This window comes from Rana temporaria, chromosome 2 (assembly GCF_905171775.1).
Source record: "Rana temporaria chromosome 2, aRanTem1.1, whole genome shotgun sequence".
NCBI classification, from domain to species: Eukaryota; Metazoa; Chordata; class Amphibia; order Anura; family Ranidae; genus Rana; species Rana temporaria.
In genome coordinates this window covers 267,937,229-267,950,865 of record NC_053490.1, presented here as the reverse complement: position 1 = coordinate 267,950,865, position 13,637 = coordinate 267,937,229, and the positions used below count along the sequence as shown (strand labels likewise).

Sequence of the window (13,637 nt, the reverse complement as noted above, 5' to 3'; positions counted from 1 at the left end):
ATACTAACTTCTTAGGGGGTAGATGATCACTCAAGGGAAGGGGTCTCCTGTGCGTTCCTCCTGGAGCTTATGAGTGTGTGCAGAGCCTGAATCTTTAATAGGAACACAAAACGCATATCGACTGGATGTTTGGGTCCTTGCTATCGTATTCCGATACAGAACATCGCTCATACTCCGAATCTCTCCCTATACGTGTTAGGCCTCGTACACACGACCGAGAAACTCCAAGGGGCGAAACACATCGTTTTGCTCGTCGAGTTCCTTGTGAAGCCCTCGAGAAACTCGACAAGACAATTTTCTCCATTCCCGTCAAGGAAATAGAGAACATGCTCTCTTTTTGGCTTGTCGAGTTTCTCGACAGTTTCCTCGACGAAAATGTACACACGACTGGTTTCCTCGGCAAAAAAAAACTCCCAGCAAGTTTCTTGCTGGTTTTTGCCGAGAAACTCGGTCGTGTGTACGAGGCTTTCCAGTCTATGGAATGTTAAAACATCTGTATAGGGCAAAGGCCTACTAAATAATTAATTTAAAGTGGTTGTAAACCCCAAAAAACATTCAAATAAATAAATAAAAACCTGCAAGACAAAGGCATAATGAGCTGGTATGACTAGCATACAAGCTCATTATGAATTATTCACCTTAGATCGAAGCCCCTGCAGCGACCCTCTCCTGCGCCGCCATGTAGGTTAAGGAGATATTGCAAGCACCTACAGGTAAGCCTTAATGTAGGCTTACCTGTAGGTGCAAGTAGTATCAGAGGGTATACAACCACTTTAATTTAGGTAAATTTAGGTCAATCTAGTCAGGACCTTCACACTACATATGTGTTGTAGTAGCTGTAGAAATTGTTAAAGCAGATTGGACAATGATATTATAAGGTGTATGGCCATCTTTACAATTTGCTTATGTTCCAGTTTTTACAATCATTCCAACCTCAGTGAAATGCATGGGATCTTATGTGCATTCACACATTTTTCGATTTGTGTACAATTGTATGTAAAGTTTCAAGATAATGCAAACTGATTGTAACATGTGTGGCCAGTTCTTTTGAACTTCTGCAAAAGCTGATAGCTGTTAAATCTCTGTTTTGGCATAAAAAATACCTGGGAAACTCTGTATATTACACTCACATACGTGTCATCAATCCATTAGCCAAATTGGCAAGAAAGGAGACTTCTTTTGGTATTTAACTTTTTTTTTTTTTTAACAATGTATTTTTTTAATGTGTGATTTTTTCACTATTGCAAATATGCCTGTGGACTTTATTACCTGACAGTCTTGCACCATGTTACCAGTTAATTTACTAAATTGCCAGCTGAGAAGACTGCCAATCTTTTAAAGTATGTTCTGTGGTAAAGGACGTGCTGTACACAAACAGCAAATAAAAAAAATATGCATCAAACATCAATACAGCATGTTGTGCACTCCCAAACACCAAGCTCTCTGCAAAACAAACACATTCTATTCTCTAGCCCCATTCTTACATATGTAAGGATGTGGCCCCTTCCTGTACCATACCAGGATACATGCCTTTCAAATGTGGGGTGATACCCTGCAATGGGGATAGCAAAGCCTCCTCCTCTTGCAAGAAACCTTGTCCCATTGTTGAGAGGTAAGGGCATTTTTCTGCACATCATCCTCAAGCGGATGTGGGGGTTTGAAGAGAGACTCCTCCCTGATATCTACAACTTCCCAGGGGTATGCATATGGGGTACATTAGTATTCCTTGTTACTCACTCCCCAAAAGAGTCAACATAAACAACGTGATAAAGTTCTTTCTTGAAAAAAAAAACAATAGTGTTGATTTACTAAAGGCGCATAGACTATGCAGTTGCACTATGCAAGTGCAGTTGCTCCAAATTTTATGAAATGAGCTTAAGCTTCACTTTGCAAAGAATACCAAATCCTGTGCAAGCAAACTAAAATAACAGCATTTTTGCTTGCACGTGATTGGATCATAGAAGTCAGCAGAGCTTCTGCTTTTTTGCATAGCTCTGGAGCAACTGCACTTGCAGAGTGCAACTGTACTTTGCAAAGTGCACAGTCTATTTGCGTTTAGTAAATCAACCCCAATGCCTCTATGATCAATCACAGTGTTTGTATACATTCTAGCCAGGGATTCTGTCATTTATTTTAGAAATTGTTGAAGGACGTAGGTCATTATTGTGCAGGAGAAACATTGTTGGGCAGAGGGTCATCGTGATTCATGATAGATGGCATTGCTGGATGATGTGATTGATAATGAATTTACATCAGGGACATTGTTTACATTTTTTATTGTATTTTTATTAAGGGACTATTGATGGTGCTTGTGTGTTTATTTCCATTTTCATTTTTTTTTTTAACGAGTAATAAGGGGTACTAAGGTACCTCACACTAATCCCCCTGGATCGGGATGGCTATAAGGGAGCCCACTTATTATATGGGTGCTTCCAGATTCCTACAAGTACCCTCTCACAAACCTCCATTTTCTCTTGGGGACCAGATGTGGGGAAGCGGCCCCTGTGTCTTAAGGATTTGTCCAAATGCTAAGGTATCATGGCCTCTTCCCCACATAAAGTAAAAAAGATGATGATTAGCTACCTGACGATGACCTGTTGTGCTACTGTTGCTAAATGGCAGTGATGCTGCTGTAATGTAAACACTGGGCCTGGGCTCCTGTAAGACGTCATTAAGGAAATATGATCATGGCATTTCTTAAAAGATATACCCAGGACCCCAAGGCTGTTGTTCACATGCAGCAACAGTAATGCATTAGAAGAACATTGTCAGATAGCAGGGAAACATCTTTGGGTGGTAGTCCGTAGTAATTGAAAATGGATGCACATCACTGGAAGACATGATTGATGATATATCAACATCGAATGACATTGTTAACTTTTTTCTAGGAATGTTAATGAATTTTCTCCCAGTATCTGTGTATTTTATGATATTTTACTTTTTTGGGGAATGTGTAAATAGGGGTATTAAAGGACCCCGTACTCTTACACCTAAAAGGGGGCAGATGTCGCTAAGGTGCTACTGTACTAATTTCCCTGGGGGAGGTGGGGCAAATATCTAGGGCCTCTTTAAAGACATCTTTCAGATTCTTGTAAGTCTCCCTCCACTTGCTTTTTGGGACTAGATGGGGGGAAGAGATCCTTGTCCCTCAACATTGGAACAAGGTGCCCTGCAAGCTGGAGAGGCTTTGCCACCGCCTTTCAAGGTACCACCCCATAGTTGAAAGGCATGTGGTCTGGTGTATTTCAGGAACATGGCTGGATGCCCACTGCCCTTCCTTTCCTTTCCAATAAGGATACATGCCTGAATGAAGGTCTGTTTGGAATTTTAACGTGAAACTTGTGGCATTTTCCCATTTTCCCCCATTTTATATCTGACTTAAATATTTTTTTCATAAAAGCACTTGCAGCTTTAGAGCATCTCCAAGCATATTATTTAACCACTTGACCTACAGAAGGTTTACCCCCCTTCATGATCAGACAATTTTTTGCGATACGGCACTGCTATATTTTAAGTAACAATTGCGCGATCGTGTGTCGCTGTACCCAAATACAATTTATGTCCTATTTTTTTCACAAATAGAGCTTTTTTTATGATGGTATATGATCACCTCTGTTTTTTTTTGCACTATAAACAAAAAATACCAACAATTTTAAAAAATATATATAAAAAAATCGTCATTAATTTAACCACTTCAATACCCGCGTATATACATATGACATCCACAAGGTGGCTCTGCCATCCTGGGTGGTAGTCATATGACGTCCTCGGGCCTCCCGGCTGCCAGGGGGTGTGCACGGCATCCCACGGGTGCCGATGCGCGTGCCTAGCGGCCGCGATGTCCACCACGTACCCATGTTTGGCAGTTACAGAGTGTAAACAGCGTTTTCGACGCTGTATTGAGTTCCACGCCCGGCGCCGCGTGCGTTCCAGTGTGGAACGTGGAAGTGCCGAGCATAATCAACGCTCCATTTGCCACACATGCCTTGCTGCTATAAACAGCACAGCATGCTTACTACATGCTGTTCTATTATTGTCGGTCGTAGTCGGACCATGCTACACCAAACTACTGGCATTATATCCCCTCAGCTGACAACCATCGCACGCCGGATCCATGCCACCATTAAGCTACAGCCTAATCCTACTAAAATAACCTCTACCTGGATCCACGCTGCCAGTGCTCTTGGGACACCCTAATCGCAGATCACCGCCATTACTAGTAAAAAATAAAAAAATAAAAAATCATAAATCTATCCCCTATTTTGTAGGCACTATAACTTTTGCACAAACCAATCAATATAAGCTCATTGCGATTTTTTATCAAAAATATGTAGAAGAATGCATATCGGCCCAAACTAAGAAAAAAATCTTAAAAAAAAAATTTGATATTTATTATAGCAAAAAGTAAAACATATTGAGTTTTTTTCAAAATTGACAATCTTTTTTTGGTTATAGCGCAAAAAATAAAAACCGCAGAGATGATCAAATACCACCAAAAGAAAGCGCTATTTGTGGGGAAAAAAGGACGTCAATTTTGTTTGGGAGCAAGGTTGCATGACCACGGAATTGCCATTCAAAGTGTGACAGTGCTGAAAGCTGAAAATTGGCCTGGGCAGGAAGGGGGTGAATGGTATTGAAGTGGTTAAGCCAATATGTATTCTGAAACATATTTTTGGTTAAAAATCTGAATAAGCGTATATTTATTGGTTTGCGCAAAAGTTTTTTTAGTTTGTTTTTTACTAGTAATGGCGACGATCAGTAACTTATAGTGGAACTGCAATATTAGACACTAGCTGACACTTTTGACACTTTTTGGGGTCCCGTGACACTAATACAGTGATCAGTGCTAAAAAATATGCACTGTACTAACAACACTGGATGGGAAGGGGTTAACATCAGAGGCGATCCAAGGGTTAACTGTGTGCCTAGCCAGTGCTTGTGTATTGCGTGTGGGGGTGCTTTTACTGAGGGAAGGCATTGATCCATGTTCCTGCTTTGCAGGAACATAGGACCAATGCCTTCCCTAATGACAGAATGGCGATCTGCCTTGTTTACATAGGCAGATCACTGTTCTGGCTCTCTGCCTAATGAACGATGGGGGCCGACGGACATCGAGTCTGTGGTACCCACAGGTCAGCTCCCACTGTGTAAAATCACAGTGGGTGCGGGTCGCCAGCGGCGCACATGCGAGCCCCAGACCCGGAAGTGCAGGATTACATTAGGGTATGCATATAGGAACTTGATATAATTACCATGGAAAGAAAGTACAAGTCTTTTTTTGGCTGAATATTTTCTCCCCTTCAGCAATAAAATGCAGCATATCAAAGAATGAAAGAGGGATTTTACTACTGTTTAATCCTAAATACTGTAAATACAACCAACTAATTTTTCAACTGCGTTTTCTAGTGCTGCACTTTTTAAAAAAACATTCCATTTTTAAATGTTAAAATAGAATGTCTTTTTTTGTGCAATCTTGTCCTAAAGATCTGGTCAAATACTTTAAAGTGCCCTGCCAGATGATATATTTATGTTGGTTGATTTTAAAGACAGCTCAAGTTTAAAAAGGCATATATCGTAAAACAGATTGTTGAATGTAACCCCAACTTACAACTGAAGATCTGTTAAAAGAAGAATCAGGGAAAGATATTAAGTGAAAAGACAGCACAACCTGCATGCAGAAAACAAAACTCAACAGTAAGGCCTCGTACACACGGCCGAGGAACTCGACGTGCCAAACACATCGAGTTCCTCGGCCAGTTCAGCACTGAAGCCGCCGAGGAGCTCGGCGGGGCGAGAGCTCCCATAGAACAACGAGGAAATAGAGAACATGTTCTCTATTTCCTCGCCGAGCTCCTCGTCGGCTTCCTCGGCCGAAAGTGTACACACGGCCAGTTTCCTCGGCAGAATTCAGCCAGAAACTCGGTCGGAAGCTGAATTCTGCCGAGGAAACTGGTCGTGTGTACGGGGCCTTATGCTTGCGATGATAGCACAGCCAACATTATTTGAGAAAGTGTTGTGCCCAGCTTGAAACATGTCAGAATAGAATTTGTTCCAGCTGGTTATTTCTATCTTGGTGCGCAGCATTCCTTTAGCTAATACTAGTGACAGCCAACATTATTGTTGATAAATGCACTAAGAAATGCACTAATTTTCAGGCTGCGCATACAAATTAATGTAATCAATTTCTGGTGGTAAGCTCTCCTAGATTATTTAGAAGTATGCCCTCCTTATTAGTAAATGTCTTTAATTAATATGAATGCATGGTCAATAGATGTATCCATATAAAAGATACTTTAATAAATTAGATTTATTGATAGATAACTTCTATTTTGAAAAAGTTGCAATGCCTAACTGTATGACATTTGGATTATCAAAGCACTCTGTATCATAAACAACTGGCATTGTTTTTTTTTTAAATAAAATACAGTTTTCACAATTTTCCATCCTATGCTGCATATCAGCACTGCTGTTAGAAGGTGGAGGTTTGAGTGATCTTGCCCTTCACACCTTGTGAATGAATACATTTGTACATCATCTTTTATTCTGGAGTGTGGCATCACCTTTTGTTCTACAATTCTAATCCTACAATGTTTGTGATTTATTTAGTTACATAAAAAAAAAAAAAATTGCAAGGTATTCTTAAGCCTCGTACACACGACCGAGTTTCTCGGCAAAAAACAGCAAGAAACTTTTTTGCCGAGGAAACCGGTCGTGTGTACATTTTTCGACGAGGAAATTGTCGAGGATCTCGTCGAGCCAAAAAGAGAGCATGTCTTCTTTTTCTTCGATGGGAATGGGGAAATTTGGCTCGCCGAGATCCTCGACAGCCTAACAAGGAACTCGACGAGCAAAATGATGTGTTTCACCCGTCGAGTTTCTCGGTCGTGTGTACGAGTCTTTAACCCCCTTAGCAGTATCCCCGAGTGAGACTCGGGGTTGTTTTTCAATGCTACTATCGGTATCCCCGAGTCGCGCTCGGGGTAGATGTGCAGAGTGTGCAGCGGCGCGGCTTACCTTTCGCAGCATCCGCAGACAAGTTACTTACCTTGTCCCTGGATCCTGCAATGCATCCCCGCTGTGTGAGCAAGCGGGTCCTCGCTCGATTCACAGTGTCCCCGTGGGCCGCCGATCTCCGTTCCCTGCGACGTTACGATGCACGGGGGCGGAGAACGGCGCCAAATTCAAAAAGGTAAACAAACACATTACATACAGTATACTGTAATCTTATAGATTACAGTACTTTATGTAAAAAATACACACCCCCCTTGTCCCTAGTGGTCTGCCCATTGTCCTACATGTTCTTTTATATAATAAAAACTGTTCTTTCTGCCTGCAAACTGTAGATTGTCCATAGCAATCAAAAGTGTCCCTTTATGTCAAAAATGGTTTTAGAGCAGCTAGAAAATAGCGATAATAAATTATAATCACTTGCAGAATTGTGCGATAGCGATTTGTGGGGAAATTCGTCATAAAAAAATAAAAGTAATGACAGCGACAATTCTGCAACTGAGCAAATTTCAGTGATTTTGAGTTGTTTACATTATTGAATAATTTTTATTATAATTATATTATTATTTGTTATAATTATTTATAATAATTTATTATATTATAATTTATAATTTTGTTTTTAAAAAAAAATCATACCCAGGATGCCTACTAGACTCTTGTTTGGTCAGATTTAAATGAGTTATTCCTAAGAATTGCAGGCCTACAGTATAAAACGCCAAATTTCCTTGCAAAATAATTGTACCGCTTTTGGTACGTAATTCCAGACAGAATTATACCGCCAGGGAGGTTAATGTTCACAGCTTAGCATTAGCACATATTAGTAAACTGTCTAATTTTCTTTTGTGCGTTTTTTTTTTTTACAGAATCCTTGTTACTAACAAGATTTTCTGCAATGGAAATAGTTAAAACCCAATTTCAAGGTTTTAGAGTGCTGTATTTTGTAGCTCATCTACCACTGACTACCAATCGTATCATTATAAATAGTGGCTGAATAATTTTAGCTTTACCAATGATCTTTATTTCATTAAAGGGACACTAAAGCTTCATTTTTTTTAAATAACAAACATATCATACTTACCTCCACTGTGCAGTCGGTTTTGCACAGAGTGGCCCAGATCCTCCTCTTCTAAGGTCCCTAAGTGGAGCTCGAGGCTCCTCCTCTTCCTGAGTGCCCCGTCGGAGAAGCACTCTCCTTTGGGACACCCATGTGGGGGAGCTTCCCTGTCCTGCTGTGTCTATTGACACCCCCGTCCTTGGCGGCCATGTCATTGGATTTGATTGAGAGCAGCGGGAGCAAATGGCTGCGCTGCTATCAATCTATCCAATCAGGACCCAAGACACCGCCTGGAGATGGTGTGCTTGTCCACGTCGCGGGTTCAGGTACGTAAAACGGGGGCTCTGGTGGGCTGGTGCACTACAAGAGGTTTATCACCTTAATGCATAGTATGCATTAAGGTGAAAAACCTCAAGGGTTTACAACCCCTTTAACCACTTACCCCCCGGACCATATTGCTGCCCAAAGACCAGAGTACTTTTTGCGATTCGGGACTGCGTCGCTTTAACAGACAATTGCGCGGTCGTGCGACGTGGCTCCCAAACAAAATTGGCGTCCTTTTTTTCCCACAAATAGAGCTTTCTTTTGGTGGTATTTGATCACCTCTGCGTTTTTTATTTTTTGCGCTATAAACAAAAATAGAACGACAATTTTGAAAAAAATGAATATTTTTTACTTTTTGCTGTAATAAATATCCCCCAAAAATATATAAAAAAACATTTTTTTTCCTCAGTTTAGGCCGATACGTATTCTTCTACATATTTTTCGTAAAAAAAATCGCAATAAGCGTTTATTGATTGGTTTGCGCAAAAGTTATAGCGTTTACAAAATAGGGGGTATTTTTATGTCATTTTTATTAATATTTTTTTTACTAGTAATGGCGGCGATCAGCGATTTTTTTTTCGGTATTGCGACATTATGGCGGACACTTCGGACATTTTTGACACATTTTTGGGACCATTGGCATTTTTATAGCGATCAGTGCTATAAAAATGCATTAGATTACTATAAAAATGCCACTGGCAGTGAAGGGGTTAACACTAGGGGGCGGGGAAGGGGTTAAGTATGCCTGGGTGTGTTCTTACTGTGGGGGGGGGGGGGTGGCCTCACTAGGGGAAACACTGATTTTCTGTTCATACATTGTATGAACAGAAAATCAGCATTTCCCCTGCTGACAGGAACGAGAGCTGTGTGTTTACACACACAGCTCCCGTTCCCCGCTCTGTACCGAGCGATCGCGTGTGCCCGGCGGCGATCGCGCCCGCCGGGCACACGCACGGGAGTCGGGGGCGAGCGGGGGGCGCGCGCGCGCGCCTCCGGCGGCGCGCGTGCGCCCCTAGTGGCGGCTAAAAGGTAGGACGTCCATTTACGTGGTCTCGCCTAGGAGAGCCACCTTGTGGACGTATAACGACGGTGCGGCGACGGCAAGTGGTTAAATTATGATACTTTAGAAATTGCAAATGTAGATTGTCAGGCAAAACATGTGAGACTACGATGTTTGAGAAAACCATAAATCATGGGCATCAAAATTCTTTGTTTTCAAGCTTATTTCACCCTTATTTTCCCTGTATTCATAGTACAAAGAAGCAACACAATGTAAAACAGAAACAAAACATAAATAAAAAAACATACATTTATAACAGAAGTGCACTCATAAGAGGCATACATTAAACCAACATACGTGCAAAAACTCCTATTGTGATCTACATATATGACCCTCTACAGTATACACGTCAAATAAATTTAGGCATACAACTTTAGTTGCATGCTAAAGATCTAAACTTAAAAAGACACTGCCCTGTTTTGTCATTTAAACACAGTTTTCCTGTAAAAATGTTCTTTTGGCTAGCATTGGTGCTTAATAAACATGTACGACGGCACTAGACAAGGAAAGTTCAATACCAGTTGTGTTAGTAGAAGTTTGGTGATAGACGATTCACGCTTTTCAGTCTCGTGCTTTTCAGTCCGTTATAGCGTGACAAATGTGCTATCTCCATTACGAACGCTAGTTTTACCAGACCAAGCGCTTCCGTCTCGTACTCGATTCAGAGCATGCGTGGAATTTTGTGCATCGGAATTGTCCACACATGATCTGAATTTACGAGAATGGATTTTGTTGTCAGAAGATTTGAGAACCAGCTCTCAAATTCTTGTTGTCGGAAATTCCGTCAACAAATGTCCAATGGGGCCTACACACGGTCGGAATTTCTGACCAAAAGCTCCCATCGAACATTTGTTGTCGGAAATTCCGAGCGTGTGTATGCAACGAAAGTAAATAATGTCATAGATAATAAGTAGCAAACTGTGCAGTTGATTTACTAAAATCAGAGAGAGGACAAAATATAGTGCAGCTCTGCATAAAAACCAATCAGCTTCCAGGTTTTTATGTCAAAGCTTAACTTAACAAGCTGAAGTTAGCAGCTGGCTGGCTACTATGCACAGCTACACCAGATTTTACAGCATTTATTTATTTACAGCATTTATTCTTTAACTTTAACGCAACCTTTCCCTGTTTATCTGCCTCAAATATCTCCCCTTAACCATAATGTATTTATTAAAGATCTAACATTTCCTACAGTAACTAATACAAAGCTGAGGCTGGCACAACTACAGTATGTTTGCTTTTTAATGGAGATCTGTGACAAGACCTGTGCATAGGACATTGATTTGAATGTTGTAAATGGAAAAACAGAAAAAAAGATGTGAATATCACATATCACACTCAATCTCAACATATACTTCAATAAGCTCGGAGGCCTAAGGCATGGAACAGTTATGGCCTCTTATATGCTGGACTAATACATTTTGCAGCACAAATAATACAGTTGGCATACATAGACTGTACATGCTGGCTACTTCTGCATGGTCTTGGCCGAATTTCTGAAGTACATGCTTAGAAGGAACAACTGATTGACATTAGCTCCCTCCCACTAGTCCTTCAACCAACCTGCCAAATATTTACTGCAGCAGAGTTTTTTTCCACCACACTAAAAGCACACACCCTTACTAAAACCAGTACCCATTATTTGTTGCTGGACTCCTTATGATATTCTAAATAGGTCAGGCCCTGTAGCACAAATTGCTTCTGGACAACAGCATTTATAATGGGAATCTGAATCCTCACCAGATCACATAACTGCCGCAGAAGTAGTGTTCATACTTGACTGGCCAGCTTCGCCTGACCTATACTCCCCCCCCCCCCCCAAACCACTTCAGGAGAGCTCACATGATTAATGCTGTAGCATTGGCTATTTAACCTAGTTTAAACACTCCACTAGAGGCAGCACTAAATAATAATGATTTACATATACTGTATATCATGAAAAATCAAATTTTTTCTCACAAAGGGATTTAGTGCTTGAGTGTTTGAATTTTATGTTTACTTTACCAAAACATTAGGCTAGCAGCTTTGTCCCTTATATGTCAGAGGAGTTACAAGGGCGGTCTTTTCTATCATATTTTAATATCTAACCCAGTTGCTGAGGTAGGTCAAATTTCCCAGGGGCAGATACAATTTTTTTGCAAAACGTCACCAACGTGGATTTCATTAGTGTTCTTTGCATTTGTGTTTTGTTTGTTGACTTGATCAATATGTGTACCATTGCTTTACGTTTTTATTATAAAATTATGTTTATTTAAATCTGTTACATGTTGAATTATTTTCTGTCCCCAAAATATAACATCCTTAATTTCTTAAATCACAGGAAGGTCCTCTTAAACAGGGCACAAGGAGATATAGAGAAATATACTTTTTTTCAATTTCAAATGTTTTCATTTGGTTTATATTAAGTGCTTAAGATCACAAAATTAGCTGAGTGCATTTTTTGCTAGACCAAAAACAAAAAGTCCACCTTTGCCCAGACTATTGACTTTATTTACATGTTCTTGTAAAATAAGTAAAAAAGAGCTTTAAAACAAGCCATCACTGATCTTTATAGCTGCATGTACTGTGAAGTAATTCAATCTCAAGTATCACAACAGAGACTTTCAAGTTAGGTTTAAGTCAGTTTCTAACAACTTAAAACAACTGGTGTCTGTTTACTTTAAAAGACTGCTGCCATAAGGGGGGCTGTGATTTCAGTGCTTTTGTTTTTCACCTTCCAAAATGTTGACATTTTGAAGATTAATCTCTCCACAATGGTTACAGAGGTAAATGAGGGTTGGTTTTAAATACCTTTTTTTCCATTGCTTATAATATGTAAATACTTTAATGAGCACAGCCTGAGAACAGGTTCACTTTTACCAATAGACCGGGCCTATTTTTCATACTTGTTGTTTACAAGTGAAAATCATTTTTTTTTGCTTGAAAATTACTTAGAACCCCCAAACATTATAAAAAAAATTCTAATAACCTAGAGAATAAAATGACGGCCGTTGTAATACTTTCCGTCATATGGTATTTGTGCAGCGGTCTTACATTAATAAAAAAATAAGACAACAGTAAAGTTAGCCCAATTTTTTTTATATTGTGCCGCTGAGTAAATTTATACCCAGCATGTCACGCTTTAAAATGTCGCCCCCTCGTGAATTGGCAACAAACTTTTTTCTTTAAAAATCTCCATATGCGTCATTTACATTTTTTTACAGGTTGCATGTTTTGAATTAAAGAGAAGGATCTAGGGCTAGAATTATTGATCTCGCTCTAATGATTGTGGTGATACCTCACATATGTGGTCTGAACACTGTTTTCAGATGCGAGCGCTACTCAAGTATGCGTTTGCTTCTGCACGCAAGCTCAACGGGACAGGCGCGTTAAAAACACTTTTCGTCATTATTTATTTTTATTTTTTATTTTTACACTGTTCTATAAATTAAAAAAAAATGTGTCACTTTTATTCCTATTACAAGGAATGTAAACATCCCTTGTAATATAAAAAAAAAAGCATGACAGGACCTCTTAAATATGAGATCGGGGTCAAAAAGACCTTAGATCTCATATTAACACTAAAATGCAATAAAAAAAGACATTTTGAAAAAAAATGTCCCTGAGCTATGGGTGGAAGTGACGTTTTGACATCGCTTCCGCCCGGCAGCTCCGGTAACCGATAAAAGTAATCTTGCAGTGAATCCGCCGCAGAGACCACTTTTATCTGAAAGCGGACCATCCGCTGAAAAGGTGGACATGGGGTTATGGCAGCTAGCTATAATAACGGTGGGTGCTCTGTAAGTGGTTAAAGTGTATTTAGAGCCATTCTTTAGTTTAGGATGAAGTGTGAAAGGGTTAGAACGTCTAATTTATTTTACTGTAAGTAGAAGAAAGGTGTGGAGTACTAGATCTTTTAGGGCCAGTCCACACCACATGCAGTCCAGTGCATTTTGTTCTGCATCAAAAATGCATTGGTTCCAGCTCCAAAAAAAAAAGTAAAACATGCTGCAATTTTTCTGCACTGAACTGTACTGGAACGCTGTCAGGGCCACCATCAGAGGGGTACAGGCAGTACACCTGTAAGGTGGTCCCCAGGGGTCCAGATGGCATCCCCTTTTTTTTATTTGTCAGCACCCAAATCCCCTGACCTCTAAGGGGCCCAGTGGTCCCCAGGGCCCCAGATGGAACCCCCTTTTTTTTTCCGTCAGC

General features: G+C 40.2%; 1 protein-coding gene across 6 annotated transcripts in view; it reads right to left on the bottom strand.

Moving 5' to 3' along the window:
• The window catches only part of TBX4 (T-box transcription factor 4), a 204,886-nt gene that overhangs the window by 163,679 nt on the left and 27,570 nt on the right, over positions 1-13,637 (bottom strand). The gene's annotated exons all lie outside the window — the stretch shown is intronic.